General features: G+C 56.0%; 1 pseudogene; it reads right to left on the bottom strand.

The window, feature by feature from the left end:
- The window catches only part of LOC132390043 (SWI/SNF-related matrix-associated actin-dependent regulator of chromatin subfamily B member 1-like), a 47,757-nt pseudogene that overhangs the window by 17,416 nt on the left and 11,610 nt on the right, over nucleotides 1-18,731 (bottom strand).

The raw sequence follows: 18,731 nt of genomic DNA, 5'->3' as shown, positions 1-18,731 counted from the left end.
GAGGCCTCCCGTCCCGTGATCCTTTCCCTTCTCCAGCTCTGTATCCCTTTCACCAATCACCTTTCCAGCTCTCAGCTTCATCCCATCCCCTCCGGTCTTCTCCTATCTTTTCCCCTCCCCCCACTATTTTCAAATCTCTTACTATCTTTCCTTTCGGTCAGTCCTGACGAAGGGTCTCGGCCCGAAACATCGACAGTGCTTCTCCCTGTAGATGCTGCCTGGCCTGCTGTGTTCCACCAGTGTTGTGTGTGTTTTGTCTGGAGAAGGGAAGATCTGATTGGGGAAAGAGGTAAAAAGCTGGAGAACAACACACACAAAATGCTGGTGGACGTGAGGACGAAGGGTCTCGGCCCGAAACGTCGACAGTGCTTCTCCCTGTAGATGCTGCCTGGCCTGCTGTATTCCACCAGCAATTTATGTGTGTGTTGCTTGAATTTCCAGCATCTGCAGATTTTCTCGTGTTAAACATAAGGAGCTCTGCTTACCCACGTTTGGAGAATAACCCTCCAAACATCCCGTCAAAATGTCGTTAGTGTACCTGCCTCGACCACTTCCTCCAGTAGATCCTTCCACAGACGGACCACCCGCATCCCTCTAAACCTTTCCTATCCGTGTCCCTGTCCGAGTCTAGTTAATGTACCTGCCTCGACCACTTCCTCCGGCAGCTCCTTCCACAGACGGACCACCCGTATCACTCTAAACCTTTCCTATCCGTGTCCCTGTCCGAGTGTCGTTAATGTACCTGCCTCGACCACTTCCTTCGGCAGCTCCTTCCACAGACGGACCACCCGTATCCCTCTAAACCTTTCCTATCCGTGTCCCTGTCCGAGTGTCGTTAATGTACCTGCCTCGACCACTTCCTCCTGCAGCTCATTCCACAGACGGACCACCCGCATCCCTCTAAACCTTTCCTATCTGTGTCCCTATCCGAGTGTTGTTAATGTACCTGCCTCGACCACTTCCTCCGGCAGCTCCTTCCACAGACGGACCACCCGTATCCGTCTAAACCTTTCCTCTCCATGTCCCTGTCCGAGTGTCGTTAATATACCTGCCTCGACCACTTCCTCCGGCAGCTCCTTCCACAGTCAGACCACCCGCATCCCTCTAAACCTTTCCTATCTGTGTCCCTGTCCGAGTGTCGTTAATGTACCTGCCTCGACCACTTCCTTCGGCAGCTCCTTCCACAGACGGACCACCCGTATCCCTCTAAACCTTTCCTATCCGTGTCCCTGTCCGAGTGTCGTTAATGTACCTGCCTCGACCACTTCCTCCTGCAGCTCATTCCACAGACGGACCACCCGCATCCCTCTAAACCTTTCCTATCTGTGTCCCTATCCGAGTGTTGTTAATGTACCTGCCTCGACCACTTCCTCCGGCAGCTCCTTCCACAGACGGACCACCCGTATCCCTCTAAACCTATCCTCTCCGTGTCCCTGTCCGAGTGTCATTAATGTACCCACCTCGACCACTTCCTCCGGCAGCTCCTTTCACAGATGGACCACCCGTATCCCTCTAAACCTTTCCTGTCCGTGTGTCGTTAATGTACCCACCTCGACCACTTCCTCCGGCAGCTCCTTTCACAGACGGACCACCCGTATCCCTCTAAACCTTTCCTGTCCGTATCCCTGTCCGAGTGTCGTTAATGTACCCACCTCGACCACTTCCTCCGGCAGCTCCTTTCACAGACGGACCACCCGTATCCCTCTAAACCTTTCCAGTCCGTATCCCTGTCCGAGTGTCGTTAATGTACCCACCTCGACCACTTCCTCCGGCAGCTCCTTTCACAGATGGACCACCCGTATCCCTCTAAACCTTTCCTATCAGTATCCCTGTCCGAGTGTCGTTAATGTACCCGGCTCGACCACTTCCTCCGGCAGCTCCTTCCACAGACGGACCACCCGTATCCCTCTAAACCTTTCCTGTCCGTGTCCCTGTCCGAGTGTCGTTAATGTACCTGCCTCGACCACTTCTTCCGGCAGCTCCATCCACAGACGGACCACCCGTATCCCTCTAAACCTTTCCTGTCCGTGTCCCTGTCCGAGTGTCGTTAATGTACCTGCCCCGACCACTTCCTCCGGCAGCTCCTTCCACAGGCTGACCACCCGTATCCCTCTAAACCTTTCCTGTCCGTGTCCCTGTCCGAGTGTCGTTAATGTACCTGCCCCGACCACTTCCTCCGGCAGCTCCTTCCACAGGCTGACCACCCATATCCCGCTAAACCTTTCCTATCCGTGTCCCTGTCCGAGTGTCGTTAATGTACCATCCTCGACCACTTCCTCCGGCAGCTCCTTTCACAGACGGACCACCCGTATCCGTCTAAACCTTTCCTCTCCGTGTCCCTGTCCGAGTGTCGTTAATGTACCCACCTCGACCACTTCCTCCGGCAGCTCCTTCCACAGACGGACCACCCGTATCCCTCTAAACCTTTCCTATCCGAGTACCTGTCCGAGTGTCATTAATGAATCTGCCTCGACCACTACCTCAGGCAGCTCCTTCCACAGACGGACCACCCGCATCCCTCTAAACCTTTCCTCTCCGTGTCCCTGTCCGAGTGTCGTTAATGTACCCACCTCGACCACTTCCTCCGGCAGCTCCTTCCACAGACGGACCACCCGTATTCCTCTAAACCTTTCCTCTCCGTGTCCCTGTCCAAGTGTTGTTAATGTACCTGCCTCGATCACTTCCTCCGGCAGCTCCTTCCACAGACAGACCACACGCATCCCTCTAAAACTTTCCTATCTGTGTCCCTATCCGAGTGTTGTTAATGTACCTGCCTCGACCACTTCCTCCGGCAGCTCCTTCCACAGACGGACCACCCGTATCCCTCTAAATCTATCCTCTCCGTGTCCCTGTCCGAGTGTCATTAATGTACCCACCTCGACCACTTCCTCCGGCAGCTCCTTCCACAGAGGGACCACCCTTATCCCTCTCAACCTTCCCTATCCGTGTCCCTGTCCGAGTGTTGTTAATGTACCTGCCTCGACCACTTCCTCCAGCAGCTCCTTCCAGAAACGGACCACCCGTATCCCTCTAAACCTTTCCTATCCGTGTCCCTGGCCGAGTGTCGTTAATGTACCCGCATCGACCACTTCCTCCGGCAGCTCCTTTCACAGACAGACCACCCGTATCCCTCTAAACCTTTCCTGTCCGTATCCCTGTCCGAGTGTCGTTAATGTACCCGCCTCGACCACATCCTCCGGCAGCTCCTTTCACAGATGGACCACCCGTATCCCTCTAAACCTTTCCTGTCCGAGTGTCGTTAATGTACCCACCTCGACCACTTCCTCCGGCAGCTCCTTTCACAGACGGACCACCCGTATCCCTCTAAACCTTTCCTGTCCGTATCCCTGTCCGAGTGTCGTTAATGTACCCGTCTCGACCACTTCCTCCTGCAGCTCCTTCCACAGACGGACCACCCGCATCCCTCTAAACCTTTCCTATCCGTGTCCCTGTCCGAGTGTCGTTAATGTATCTGCCTCGACCACATCCTCCGGCAGCTCCTTCCACAGACGGACCACCCGTATCCCTCTAAACCTTTCATATTCGTGTCCCTGTCCGAGTGTCGCTAATGTACCTGCCTCGACCACTTCCTCCGGCAGCTCCTTCCACAGACGGACCACCAGTATCCCTCTAAACCTTTCCTATCCGTATCCCTGTCCGAGTGTCGTTAATGTACCTGCCCCGACCACTTCCTCCAGCAGCTCCTTCCACAGACGGACCACCCGTATTCCTCTAAACCTTTCCTCTTCGTGTCCCTGTCCAAGTGTTGTTAATGTACCTGCCTCGATCACTTCCTCCGGCAGCTCCTTCCACAGACAGACCACCCGCATCCCTCTAAAACTTTCCTATCTGTGTCCCTATCCGAGTGTTGTTAATGTACCTGCCTCGACCACTTCCTCCGGCAGCACCTTCCACAGACGGACCACCCGTATCCCTCTAAATCAATCCTCTCCTTGTCCCTGTCCGAGTGTCATTAATGTACCCACCTCGACCACTTCCTCCGGCAGCTCCTTCCACAGAGGGACCACCCTTATCCCTCTCAACCTTCCCTATCCGTGTCCCTGTCCGAGTGTTGTTAATGTACCTGCCTCGACCACTTCCTCCGGCAGCTCCTTCCAGAAACGGACCACCCGTATCCCTCTAAACCTTTCCTATCCGTGTCCCTGTCCGAGTGTCGTTAATGTACCTGCCTCGACCACTTCCTCCGGCAGCTCCTTCCACAGACGGACCACCCGTATCCCTCTAAACCTTTCCTATCCGTGTCCCTGGCCGAGTGTCGTTAATGTACCTGCCTCGACCACTTCCTCCGGCAGCTCCTTCCACAGACGGACCACCAGTATCCCTCTAAATCTTTCCTATCCGTATCCCTGTCCGAGTGTCGTTAATGTACCCGCATCGACCACTTCCTCCGGCAGCTCCTTTCACAGACAGACCACCCGTATCCCTCTAAACCTTTCCTGTCCGTATCCCTGTCCGAGTGTCGTTAATGTACCCGCCTCGACCACATCCTCCGGCAGCTCCTTTCACAGATGGACCACCCGTATCCCTCTAAACCTTTCCTGTCCGTGTGTCGTTAATGTACCCACCTCGACCACTTCCTCCGGCAGCTCCTTTCACAGACGGACCACCCGTATCCCTCTAAACCTTTCCTGTCCGTATCCCTGTCCGAGTGTCGTTAATGTACCCGCCTCGACCACTTCCTCCGGCAGCTCCTTTCACAGACGGACCACCCGTATCCCTCTAAACCTTTCCTGTCCGTATCCCTGTCCGAGTGTCGTTAATGTACCCACCTCGACCACTTCCTCCGGCAGCTCCTTCCACAGACGGACCACCCGTATCCCTCTAAATCTATCCTCTCCGTGTCCCTGTCCGAGTGTCATTAATGTACCCACCTCGACCACTTCCTCCGGCAGCTCCTTCCACAGAGGGACCACCCTTATCCCTCTCAACCTTCCCTATCCGTGTCCCTGTCCGAGTGTTGTTAATGTACCTGCCTCGACCACTTTCTCCGGCAGCTCCTTCCAGAAACGGACCACCCGTATCCCTCTAAACCTTTCCTATCCGTGTCCCTGGCCGAGTGTCGTTAATGTACCCGCATCGACCACTTCCTCCGGCAGCTCCTTTCACAGACAGACCACCCGTATCCCTCTAAACCTTTCCTGTCCGTATCCCTGTCCGAGTGTCGTTAATGTACCCGCCTCGACCACATCCTCCGGCAGCTCCTTTCACAGATGGACCACCCGTATCCCTCTAAATCTTTCCTGTCCGTGTGTCGTTAATGTACACACCTCGACCACTTCCTCCGGCAGCTCCTTTCACAGACGGACCACCCGTATACCGCTAAACCTTTCCTGTCCGAGTGTCGTTAATGTACCCACCTCGACCACATCCTCCGGCAGCTCCTTCCACAGACGGACCACCCGTATCCCTCTAAACCTTTCATATTCGTGTCCCTGTCCGAGTGTCGCTAATGTACCTGCCTCGACCACTTCCTCCGGCAGCACCTTCCACAGACGGACCACCCGTATTCCTCTAAACCTTTCCTCTTCGTGTCCCTGTCCAAGTGTTGTTAATGTACCTGCCTCGATCACTTCCTCCGGCAGCTCATTCCACAGACAGACCACCCGCATCCCTCTAAAACTTTCCTATCTGTGTCCCTATCCGAGTGTTGTTAATGTACCTGCCTCGACCACTTCCTCCGGCAGCTCCTTCCACAGACGGACCACCCGTATCCCTCTAAATCTATCCTCTCCTTGTCCCTGTCCGAGTGTCATTAATGTACCCACCTCGACCACTTCCTCCGGCAGCTCCTTCCACAGAGGGACCACCCTTATCCCTCTCAACCTTCCCTATCCGTGTCCCTGTCCGAGTGTTGTTAATGTACCTGCCTCTGCCACTTCCTCCGGCAGCTCCTTCCAGAAACGGACCACCCATATCCCTCTAAACCTTTCCTATCCGTGTCCCTGGCCGAGTGTCGTTAATGTACCTGCCTCGACCACTTCCTCCGGCAGCTCCTTCCACAGACGGACCACCAGTATCCCTCTAAACCTTTCCTATCCGTATCCCTGTCCGAGTGTCGTTAATGTACCCGCATCGACCACTTCCTCCGGCAGCTCCTTTCACAGACAGACCACCCGTATCCCTCTAAACCTTTGCTGTCCGTATCCCTGTCCGAGTGTCGTTAATGTACCCGCCTCGACCACATCCTCCGGCAGCTCCTTTCACAGATGGACCACCCGTATCCCTCTAAACCTTTCCTGTCCGTGTGTCGTTAATGTACCCACCTCGACCACTTCCTCCGGCAGCTCCTTTCACAGACGGACAACCCGTATCCCTCTAAACCTTTCCTGTCCGTATCCCTGTCCGAGTGTCGTTAATGTACCCGCCTCGACCACTTCCTCCGGCAGCTCCTTCCACAGACGGCCCCCCGTATCCCTCTAAACCTTTCCTGTCCGTGTCCCTGTCCGAGTGTCGTTAATGTACCCGCCTCGACCACTTCCTCCGGCAGCTCCTTCCACAGACGGACCACCAGTATCCCTCTAAACCTTTCCTGTCCGTGTCCCTGTCCGAGTGTCGTTAATGTACCTGCCCCGACCACTTCCTCCGGCAGCTACTTCCACAAGCTGACCACCCGTATCCCTCTAAACCTTTCCTGTCCGTGTCCCTGTCCGAGTGTCGTTAATGTACCTGCCCCGACCACTTCCTCCGGCAGCACCTTCCACAGGCTGACCACCCATATCCCTCTAAACCTTTCCTATCCGTGTCCCTGTCCGAGTGTCGTTAATGTACCTACCTCGACCACTTCCTCCGGCAGCTCCTTCCAGAAACGGACCACCCATATCCCTCTAAACCTTTCCTATCCGTGTCCCTGGCCGAGTGTCGTTAATGTACCTGCCTCGACCACTTCCTCCGGCAGCTCCTTCCACAGACGGACCACCAGTATCCCTCTAAACCTTTCCTATCCGTATCCCTGTCCGAGTGTCGTTAATGTACCCGCATCGACCACTTCCTCCGGCAGCTCCTTTCACAGACAGACCACCCGTATCCCTCTAAACCTTTGCTGTCCGTATCCCTGTCCGAGTGTCGTTAATGTACCCGCCTCGACCACATCCTCCGGCAGCTCCTTTCACAGATGGACCACCCGTATCCCTCTAAACCTTTCCTGTCCGTGTGTCGTTAATGTACCCACCTCGACCACTTCCTCCGGCAGCTCCTTTCACAGACGGACAACCCGTATCCCTCTAAACCTTTCCTGTCCGTATCCCTGTCCGAGTGTCGTTAATGTACCCGCCTCGACCACTTCCTCCGGCAGCTCCTTCCACAGACGGCCCCCCGTATCCCTCTAAACCTTTCCTGTCCGTGTCCCTGTCCGAGTGTCGTTAATGTACCCGCCTCGACCACTTCCTCCGGCAGCTCCTTCCACAGACGGACCACCCGTATCCCTCTAAACCTTTCCTATCCGTGTCCCTGTCCGAGTGTGGTTAATGTACCCGCCTCGACCACTTCCTCCGGCAGCTCCTTCCACAGACGGACCACCAGTATCCCTCTAAACCTTTCCTGTCCGTGTCCCTGTCCGAGTGTCGTTAATGTACCTGCCCCGACCACTTCCTCCGGCAGCTACTTCCACAAGCTGACCACCCGTATCCCTCTAAACCTTTCCTGTCCGTGTCCCTGTCCGAGTGTCGTTAATGTACCTGCCCCGACCACTTCCTCCGGCAGCACCTTCCACAGGCTGACCACCCATATCCCTCTAAACCTTTCCTATCCGTGTCCCTGTCCGAGTGTCGTTAATGTACCTACCTCGACCACTTCCTCCGGCAGCTCCTTTCACAGACGGACCACCCGTATCCGTCTAAACCTTTCCTATCCGTGTCCCTGTCCGAGTGTCGTTAATGTACCTGCCTCGACCACTTCCTCCGGCAGCACCTTCCACAGACGGACCACCCGTATTCCTCTAAACCTTTCCTCTCCGTGTCCCTGTCCAAGTGTTGTTAATGTACCTGCCTCGATCACTTCCTCAGGCAGCTCCTTCCACAGACGGACCACCCGTATCCCTCTAAACCTCTCCTATCCGTGTCCCTGTCCGAGTGTCATTAATGTACCTGCCTCGACTACTTCCTCCGGCAGCTCCTTCCACAGACAGACCACCCGTATCCCTCTAAACCTTTCCTCTCCGTGTCCCTGTCCGAGTGTGGTTAATGTACCCGCCTCGACCACTTCCTCCGGCAGCTCCTTCCACAGACGGACCACCCGTATCCCTCTAAACCTTTCCTGTCCGAGTCCCTGTCCGAGTGTCGTTAATGTACCTGCCCCGACCACTTCCTCCGGCAGCTCCTTCCACAGACGGACCACCCGTATCCCTCTAAACCTTTCCTGTCCGTGTCCCTGTCCGAGTGTCGTTAATGTTCCTGCCCCGACCACTTCCTCCGGCAGCTCCTTCCACAAGCTGACCACCCGTATCCCTCTAAACCTTTCCTGTCCGTGTCCCTGTCTGAGTGTCGTTAATGTACCTGCCCCAACCTCTTCCTCCGGCAGCTCCTTTCACAGACGGACCACCCGTATCCGTCTAAACCTTTCCTCTCCGTGTCCCTGTCCGAGTGTCGTTAATGCATCTGCCTCGACCACATCCTCCGGCATCTCCTTACACAGACGGACCACCCGTATCACTCTAAACCTTTCCTCTCCGTGTCCCTGTCCGAGTGTCGCTAATGTACCTGCCTCGACCACTTCCTCCGGCAGCACCTTCCACAGACGGACCACCCGTATTCCTCTAAACCTTTCCTCTCCGTGTCCCTGTCCAAGTGTTGTTAATGTACCTGCCTCGATCACTTCCTCAGGCAGCTCCTTCCACAGACGGACCACCCGTATCCCTCTAAACCTCTCCTATCCGTGTCCCTGTCCGAGTGTCATTAATGTACCTGCCTCGACCACTTCCTCCGGCAGCTCCTTCCACAGACAGACCACCCGTATCCCACTAAACCTTTCCTATCCGTGTCCCTGTCCGAGTGTCGTTAATGTACCTGCCTCGACCACTTCCTCCGGCAGCTCCTTCCACAGACAGACCACCCGTATCCCTCTAAACCTTTCCTCTCCGTGTCCCTGTCCGAGTGTCGTTAATGTACCTGCCTCGACCACTTCCTCCGGCAGCTCCTTCCACAGACGGACCACCCGTATACCGCTAAACCTTTCCTATCCGTGTCCCTGTCCGAGTGTCGTTAATGTACCTGCCTCGACCACTTCCTCCGGCAGCTCCTTCCACAGACAGACCACCCGTATCCCTCTAAACCGTTCCTATCAGTGTCCCTGTCCGAGTGTCGTTAATGTACCAGCCCCGACCACTTCCTCCGGCAGCTCCTTCCACAGACGGACCACCCGTATCCCTCTAAACCTTTCCTGACCGTGTCCCTGTCTGAGTGTCGTTAATGTACCTGCCTCGACCACTTCCTCAGGCAGCTCCTTCCACAGACGGACCACCCGTATCCCTCTAAACCTTTCCTGTCCGTGTCCCTGTCCGAGTGTTGTTAATGTACCTGCCTCGACCACTTCCTCCGGCAGCTCCTTCCAGAAACGGACCACCCGTATCCCTCTAAACCTTTCCTATCCGTGTCCCTGGCCGAGTGTCGTTAATGTACCCGCATCGACCACTTCCTCCGGCAGCTCCTTTCACAGACAGACCACCCGTATCCCTCTAAACCTTTCCTGTCCGTATCCCTGTCCGAGTGTCGTTAATGTACCCGCCTCGACCACATCCTCCGGCAGCTCCTTCCACAGACGGACCACCCGTATCCCTCTAAACCTTTCCTATCCGTGTCACTGTCCGAGTGTCGTTAATGTACCTGCCTCGACCACTTCCTCCGGCAGCTCCTTCCACAGACGGAACACCAGTATCCCTCTAAACCTTTCCTATCCGTATCCCTGTCCGAGTGTCGTTAATGTACCCGCATCGACCACTTCCTCCGGCAGCTCCTTTCACAGACAGACCACCCGTATCCCTCTAAACCTTTGCTGTCCGTATCCCTGTCCGAGTGTCGTTAATGTACCCGCCTCGACCACATCCTCCGGCAGCTCCTTTCACAGATGGACCACCCGTATCCCTCTAAACCTTTCCTGTCCGTGTGTCGTTAATGTACCCACCTCGACCACTTCCTCCGGCAGCTCCTTTCACAGGCGGACCACCCGTATCCCTCTAAACCTTTCCTGTCCGTATCCCTGTCCGAGTGTCGTTAATGTACCCGCCTCGACCACTTCCTCCGGCAGCTCCTTCCACAGACGGACCACCCGTATCCCTCTAAACCTTTCCTGTCCGTGTGTCGTTAATGTACACACCTCCACCACTTCCTCCGGCAGCTCCTTCCACAGACGGAACACCAGTATCCCTCTAAACCTTTCCTATCCGTATCCCTGTCCGAGTGTCGTTAATGTACCCGCATCGACCACTTCCTCCGGCAGCTCCTTTCACAGACAGACCACCCGTATCCCTCTAAACCTTTGCTGTCCGTATCCCTGTCCGAGTGTCGTTAATGTACCTGCCTCGACCACTTCCTCCGGCAGTTCCTTTCACAGATGGACCACCCGTATCCCTCTAAACCTTTCCTGTCCGTGTGTCGTTAATGTACCCACCTCGACCACTTCCTCCGGCAGCTCCTTTCACAGGCGGACCACCCGTATCCCTCTAAACCTTTCCTCTCCGTGTCCCTGTCCGAGTGTCGTTAATGTACCCGCCTCGACCACATCCTCCGGCAGCTCCTTTCACAGATGGACCACCCGTATCCCTCTAAACCTTTCCTGTCCGTGTGTCGTTAATGTACCCACCTCGACCACTTCCTCCGGCAGCTCCTTTCACAGGCGGACCACCGTATCCCTCTAAACCTTTCCTGTCCGTATCCCTGTCCGAGTGTCGTTAATGTACCCGCCTCGACCACTTCCTCCGGCAGCTCCTTCCACAGACGGACCACCCGTATCCCTCTAAACCTTTCCTGTCCGTGTCCCTGTCCGAGTGTCGTTAATGTACCTGCCTCGACCACTTCCTCCGGCAGCTCCTTCCGCAGACAGACCACCCGTATCCCTCTAAACCTTTCCTCTCCGTGTCCCTGTCCGAGTGTCGTTAATGTACCTGCCTCGACCACTTCCTCCGGCAGCTCCATCCACAGACGGACCACCCGTATCCCTCTAAACCTTTCCTATCCGTGTCCCTGTCCGAGTGTCGTTAATGTACCTGCCTCGATCACTTCCTCAGGCAGCTCCTTCCACAGACGGACCACCCGTATTCCTCTAAACCTTTCCTATCCGTATCCCTGTCCGAGTGTCGTTAATGTACCCGCCTCCACCACTTCCTCCGGCAGCTCCTTTCACAGACGGACCACCCGTATCCCTCTAAACCTTTCCTGTCCGTATCGCTGTCCGAGTGTCGTTAATGTACCCGCCTCGACCACTTCCTCCGGCAGCTCCTTTCACAGATGGACCACACGTATCCCTCTAAACCTTTCCTGTCCGTGTGTCGTTAATGTACCCACCTCGACCACTTCCTCCGGCAGCTCCTTTCACAGACGGACCACCCGTATCCCTCTAAACCTTTCCTGTCCGTATCCCTGTCCGAGTGTCGTTAATGTACCCGCCTCGACCACTTCCTCCGGCAGCTCCTTCCACAGACGGCCCCCCCGTATCCCTCTAAACCTTTCCTGTCCGTGTCCCTGTCCGAGTGTCGTTAATGTACCCGCCTCGACCACTTCCTCTGGCAGCTCCTTCCACAGACGGACCACCCGTATCCCTCTAAACCTTTCCTATCCGTGTCCCTGTCCGAGTGTGGTTAATGTACCCGCCTCGACCACTTCCTCCGGCAGCTCCTTCCACAGACGGACCACCAGTATCCCTCTAAACCTTTCCTGTCCGTGTCCCTGTCCGAGTGTCGTTAATGTACCTGCCCCGACCACTTCCTCCGGCAGCTACTTCCACAAGCTGACCACCCGTATCCCTCTAAACCTTTCCTGTCCGTGTCCCTGTCCGAGTGTCGTTAATGTACCTGCCCCGACCACTTCCTCCGGCAGCTCCTTCCACAGGCTGACCACCCATATCCCTCTAAACCTTTCCTATCCGTGTCCCTGTCCGAGTGTCGTTAATGTACCTACCTCGACCACTTCCTCCGGCAGCTCCTTTCACAGACGGACCACCCGTATCCGTCTAAACCTTTCCTCTCCGTGTCCCTGTCCGAGTGTCGTTAATGTATCTGCCTCGACCACATCCTCCGGCATCTCCTTACACAGACGGACCACCCGTATCCCTCTAAACCTTTCATATTCGTGTCCCTGTCCGAGTGTCGCTAATGTACCTGCCTCGACCACTTCCTCCGGCAGCACCTTCCACAGACGGACCACCCGTATTCCTCTAAACCTTTCCTCTCCGTGTCCCTGTCCAAGTGTTGTTAATGTACCTGCCTCGATCACTTCCTCAGGCAGCTCCTTCCACAGACGGACCACCCGTATCCCTCTAAACCTCTCCTATCCGTGTCCCTGTCCGAGTGTCATTAATGTACCTGCCTCGACTACTTCCTCCGGCAGCTCCTTCCACAGACAGACCACCCGTATCCCTCTAAACCTTTCCTCTCCGTGTCCCTGTCCGAGTGTGGTTAATGTACCCGCCTCGACCACTTCCTCCGGCAGCTCCTTCCACAGACGGACCACCCGTATCCCTCTAAACCTTTCCTGTCCGAGTCCCTGTCCGAGTGTCGTTAATGTACCTGCCCCGACCACTTCCTCCGGCAGCTCCTTCCACAGACGGACCACCCGTATCCCTCTAAACCTTTCCTGTCCGTGTCCCTGTCCGAGTGTCGTTAATGTTCCTGCCCCGACCACTTCCTCCGGCAGCTCCTTCCACAAGCTGACCACCCGTATCCCTCTAAACCTTTCCTGTCCGTGTCCCTGTCTGAGTGTCGTTAATGTACCTGCCCCGACCTCTTCCTCCGGCAGCTCCTTTCACAGACGGACCACCCGTATCCGTCTAAACCTTTCCTCTCCGTGTCCCTGTCCGAGTGTCGTTAATGTATCTGCCTCGACCACATCCTCCGGCATCTCCTTACACAGACGGACCACCCGTATCACTCTAAACCTTTCCTGTCCGTGTCCCTGTCCGAGTGTCGCTAATGTACCTGCCTCGACCACTTCCTCCGGCAGCACCTTCCACAGACGGACCACCCGTATTCCTCTAAACCTTTCCTGTCCGTGTCCCTGTCCGAGTGTCGTTAATGTACCCGCCTCGACCACTTCCTCCGGCAGCTCCTTCCACAGACGGACCACCCGTATCCGTCTAAACCTTTCCTCTCCGTGTCCCTGTCCGAGTGTCGTTAATGTATCTGCCTCGACCACATCCTCCGGCATCTCCTTACACAGACGGACCACCCGTATCCCTCTAAACCTTTCCTGTCCGTATCCCTGTCCGAGTGTCGTTAATGTACCCGCCTCGACCACTTCCTCCGGCAGCTCCTTCCACAGACGGCCCCCCGTATCCCTCTAAACCTTTCCTGTCCGTGTCCCTGTCCGAGTGTCGTTAATGTACCCGCCTCGACCACTTCCTCCGGCAGCTCCTTCCACAGACGGACCACCCGTATCCCTCTAAACCTTTCCTATCCGTGTCCCTGTCCGAGTGTGGTTAATGTACCCGCCTCGACCACTTCCTCCGGCAGCTCCTTCCACAGACGGACCACCAGTATCCCTCTAAACCTTTCCTGTCCGTGTCCCTGTCCGAGTGTCGTTAATGTACCTGCCCCGACCACTTCCTCCGGCAGCTACTTCCACAAGCTGACCACCCGTATCCCTCTAAACCTTTCCTGTCCGTGTCCCTGTCCGAGTGTCGTTAATGTACCTGCCCCGACCACTTCCTCCGGCAGCTCCTTCCACAGGCTGACCACCCATATCCCTCTAAACCTTTCCTATCCGTGTCCCTGTCCGAGTGTCGTTAATGTACCTACCTCGACCACTTCCTCCGGCAGCTCCTTTCACAGACGGACCACCCGTATCCGTCTAAACCTTTCCTCTGCGTGTCCCTGTCCGAGTGTCGTTAATGTATCTGCCTCGACCACATCCTCCGGCATCTCCTTACACAGACGGACCACCCGTATCCCTCTAAACCTTTCATATTCGTGTCCCTGTCCGAGTGTCGCTAATGTACCTGCCTCGACCACTTCCTCCGGCAGCACCTTCCACAGACGGACCACCCGTATTCCTCTAAACCTTTCCTCTCCGTGTCCCTGTCCAAGTGTTGTTAATGTACCTGCCTCGATCACTTCCTCAGGCAGCTCCTTCCACAGACGGACCACCCGTATCCCTCTAAACCTCTCCTATCCGTGTCCCTGTCCGAGTGTCATTAATGTACCTGCCTCGACTACTTCCTCCGGCAGCTCCTTCCACAGACAGACCACCCGTATCCCTCTAAACCTTTCCTCTCCGTGTCCCTGTCCGAGTGTGGTTAATGTACCCGCCTCGACCACTTCCTCCGGCAGCTCCTTCCACAGACGGACCACCCGTATCCCTCTAAACCTTTCCTGTCCGAGTCCCTGTCCGAGTGTCGTTAATGTACCTGCCCCGACCACTTCCTCCGGCAGCTCCTTCCACAGACGGACCACCCGTATCCCTCTAAACCTTTCCTGTCCGTGTCCCTGTCCGAGTGTCGTTAATGTTCCTGCCCCGACCACTTCCTCCGGCAGCTCCTTCCACAAGCTGACCACCCGTATCCCTCTAAACCTTTCCTGTCCGTGTCCCTGTCTGAGTGTCGTTAATGTACCTGCCCCGACCTCTTCCTCCGGCAGCTCCTTTCACAGACGGACCACCCGTATCCGTCTAAACCTTTCCTCTCCGTGTCCCTGTCCGAGTGTCGTTAATGTATCTGCCTCGACCACATCCTCCGGCATCTCCTTACACAGACGGACCACCCGTATCACTCTAAACCTTTCCTCTCCGTGTCCCTGTCCGAGTGTCGCTAATGTACCTGCCTCGACCACTTCCTCCGGCAGCACCTTCCACAGACGGACCACCCGTATTCCTCTAAACCTTTCCTCTCCGTGTCCCTGTCCAAGTGTTGTTAATGTACCTGCCTCGATCACTTCCTCAGGCAGCTCCTTCCACAGACGGACCACCCGTATCCCTCTAAACCTCTCCTATCCGTGTCCCTGTCCGAGTGTCATTAATGTACCTGCCTCGACCACTTCCTCCGGCAGCTCCTTCCACAGACAGACCACCCGTATCCCACTAAACCTTTCCTATCCGTGTCCCTGTCCGAGTGTCGTTAATGTACCTGCCTCGATCACTTCCTCCGGCAGCTCCTTCCACAGACAGACCACCCGTATCCCTCTAAACCTTTCCTCTCCGTGTCCCTGTCCGAGTGCCGTTAATGTACCTGCCTCGACCACTTCCTCCGGCAGCTCCTTCCACAGACGGACCACCCGTATCCCGCTAAACCTTTCCTATCCGTGTCCCTGTCCGAGTGTCGTTAATGTACCTGCCTCGACCACTTCCTCCGGCAGCTCCTTCCACAGACAGACCACCCGTATCCCTCTAAACCTTTCCTCTCCGTGTCCCTGTCCGAGTGTCGTTAATGTACCTGCCTCGACCACTTCCTCCGGCAGCTCCATCCACAGACGGACCACCCGTATCCCGCTAAACCTTTCCTGACCGTGTCCCTGTCTGAGTGTCGTAAATGTACCTGCCTCGATCACTTCCTCAGGCAGCTCCTTCCACAGACGGACCACCCGTATCCCTCTAAACCTTTCCTGTCCGTGTCCCTGTCCGAGTGTCGTTAATGTACCTGCCCCGACCACTTCCTCCGGCAGCTCCTTCCACAGACGGACCACCCGTATCCCTCTAAACCTTTCCTGTCCGTGTCCCTGTCCGAGTGTCGTTAATGTACCTGCCCCGACCACTTCCTCCGGCAGCTCCTTCCACAAGCTGACCACCCGTATCCCTCTAAACCTTTCCTGTCCGTGTCCCTGTCTGAGTGTCGTTAATGTACCTGCCCCGACCACTTCCTCCGGCAGCTCCTTTCACAGAAGGACCACCCGTATCCGTCTAAACCTTTCCTCTCCGTGTCCCTGTCCAAGTGTCGTTAATGTATCTGCCTCGACCACATCCTCCGGCATCTCCTTACACAGACGGACCACCCGTATCCCTCTAAACCTTTCATATTCGTGTCCCTGTCCGAGTGTCGCTAATGTACCTGCCTCGACCACTTCCTCCGGCAGCACCTTCCACAGACGGACCACCCGTATTCCTCTAAACCTTTCCTCTCCGTGTCCCTGTCCAAGTGTTGTTAATGTACCTGCCTCGATCACTTCCTCAGGCAGCTCCTTCCACAGACGGACCACCCGTATCCCTTTAAACCTTTCCTATCCGTGTCCCTGTCCGAGTGTCATTAATGTACCTGCCTCGACCACTTCCTCCGGCAGCTCCTTCCACAGACAGACCACCCGTATCCCACTAAACCTTTCCTATCCGTGTCCCTGTCCGAGTGTCGTTAATGTACCTGCCTCGACCACTTCCTCCGGCAGCTCCTTGCACAGACGGACCACCCGTATCCCTCTAAACCTTTCCTCTCCGAGTGTCGTTAATGTACCTGCCTCGACCACTTCCTCCGGCAGCTCCTTCCACAGACGGACCACCCGTATCCCGCTAAACCTTTCCTATCCGTGTCCCTGTCCGAGTGTCGTTAATGTACCTGCCTCGACCACTTCCTCCGGCAGCTCCTTCCACAGACAGACCACCCGTATCCCTCTAAACCTTTCCTCTCCGTGTCCCTGTCCGAGTGTCGTTAATGTACCTGCCTCGACCACTTCCTCCGGCAGCTCCATCCACAGACGGACCACCCGTATTCCTCTAAACCTTTCCTATCCGTATCCCTGTCCGAGTGTCGTTAATGTACCCGCCTCGACCACTTCCTCCGGCAGCTCCTTTCACAGATGGACCACCCGTATCCCTCTAAACCTTTCCTATCCGTATCCCTGTCCGAGTGTCGTTAATGTACCCGCCTCGACCACTTCCTCCGGCAGTTCCTTTCACAGACGGACCACCCGTATCCCTCTAAACCTTTCCTGTCCGTATCCCTGTCCGAGTGTCGTTAATGTACCCGCCTCGACCACTTCCTCCGGCAGCTCCTTTCACAGATGGACCACCCGTATCCCTCTAAACCTTTCCTGTCCGTGTGTCGTTAATGTACCCACCTCGACCACTTCCTCCGGCAGCTCCTTCCACAAACGGACCACCCGTATGCCTCTAAACCTTTCCTATCCGTGTCCCTGTCCGAGTGTCGTTAATGTACCTGCCTCGACCACTTCCTCCGGCAGCTCCTTCAACAGACGGACCACCCGTATCCCTCTAAACCTTTCCTATCCGTGTCCCTGTCTGAGTGTCGTTAATGTACCTGCCTCGACCACTCCCTCCGGCAGCTCCTTCCACAGACGGACCACCCGTATCCCTCTAAACCTTTCCTATCCGTGTCCCTGTCCGAGTGTCGTTAATGTACCTGCCTCGACCACTTCCTCCGGCAGCTCCTTCAACAGACGGACCACCCGTATCCCTCTAAACCTTTCCTATCCGTGTCCCTGTCTGAGTGTCGTTAATGTACCTGCCTCGACCACTCCCTCCGGCAGCTCCTTCCACAGACGGACCACCCGTTCCCTCTAAACCTTTCCTATCCATGTCCCTGTCCTAGTGTCGTTAATGTATCTGCCTCGACCACTTCCTCCGGCAGCTCCTTCCACAGTAGGACCACCCGTATCCGTCTAAACCTTTCCTATCCGTGTCCCTGTCCGAGTGTCGTTAATGTACCTGCCTCGACCAGTTCCTCCCGCAGCTCCTTTCACAGACGGACCACCCGTATCCCTCTAAACCTTCCCTATCCGTGTCCCTATCCGAGTGTCATTAATGTACCTGTCTCGACCACTTCCTGCGGCAGCTCCTTTCACAGACGGACCACCCTCTGGGTGAACAAGTTTCCCCTACTTAATCCCTTTTCCCCTCTCACCTTAAACCTGTGACCTCTGGTTCAAGATTCCCCAACCGTGGGGGAAAAAATCTGTGCACGTTCACCCTATCTGTGCCCCCTCGTGGTTCTACACCCCTCTGTCAGGTCCCCACTACGCTCCCGGGAGTGAATTCCCTACCTGCCCGACCTCCCTCTGTAACTCAGCCCCTCGCGTCCCAGCGACGTTCCCGTAACTCTCCCTTTGCGCTCTTTCCAGCTCGATGGCACCTCTCCCAAAACGGGACACAGTTCTCCGAGTGCGGCCTGGCCAACCTCTTGTACAACTGCCAAGGCCGGCGTGACAAACGGTATCTTTGCCGGCCCAGCTCCCTGAGACCCTGCACCTCAAGGCCTCTCCAACACTTGCCAGGGCAGCTGAGAACTCACCAGAGGGGGAAAGCTCTCTTCTTGTCTCGGCCCATGCGGTTCCTGTTAATGGAGGTGGAACATGGCACCGCGTCCAAGTGGTGAGAGCTGTTCGGCAAGGTCGGAACCCACTGATTGTTTCTCTTAGATTTTGGTTCGCTATGGGAGAGAGAGAGAGAGACACACACAATGTGAGCAATGGGGAGTGTCGAGGGACAGGGGGACCTCGGCGTACGAGGGTGGGACACACACGCTGTGAGCAATGGGGAGTGTCGAGGGACGGGGGGACCTCGGCGTACGAGGGTAGGACACGCACCATGAACGGTGGGGAGTGTCGAGGGACGGGGTCCTCGGCGTACGAG

This window comes from Hypanus sabinus, unplaced genomic scaffold (assembly GCF_030144855.1).
Source record: "Hypanus sabinus isolate sHypSab1 unplaced genomic scaffold, sHypSab1.hap1 scaffold_749, whole genome shotgun sequence".
In the NCBI taxonomy this organism is placed as follows: domain Eukaryota; kingdom Metazoa; phylum Chordata; class Chondrichthyes; order Myliobatiformes; family Dasyatidae; genus Hypanus; species Hypanus sabinus.
Note: the sequence above shows the minus strand (reverse complement) of the source record. Positions and strands in the feature narration are given on the sequence as shown.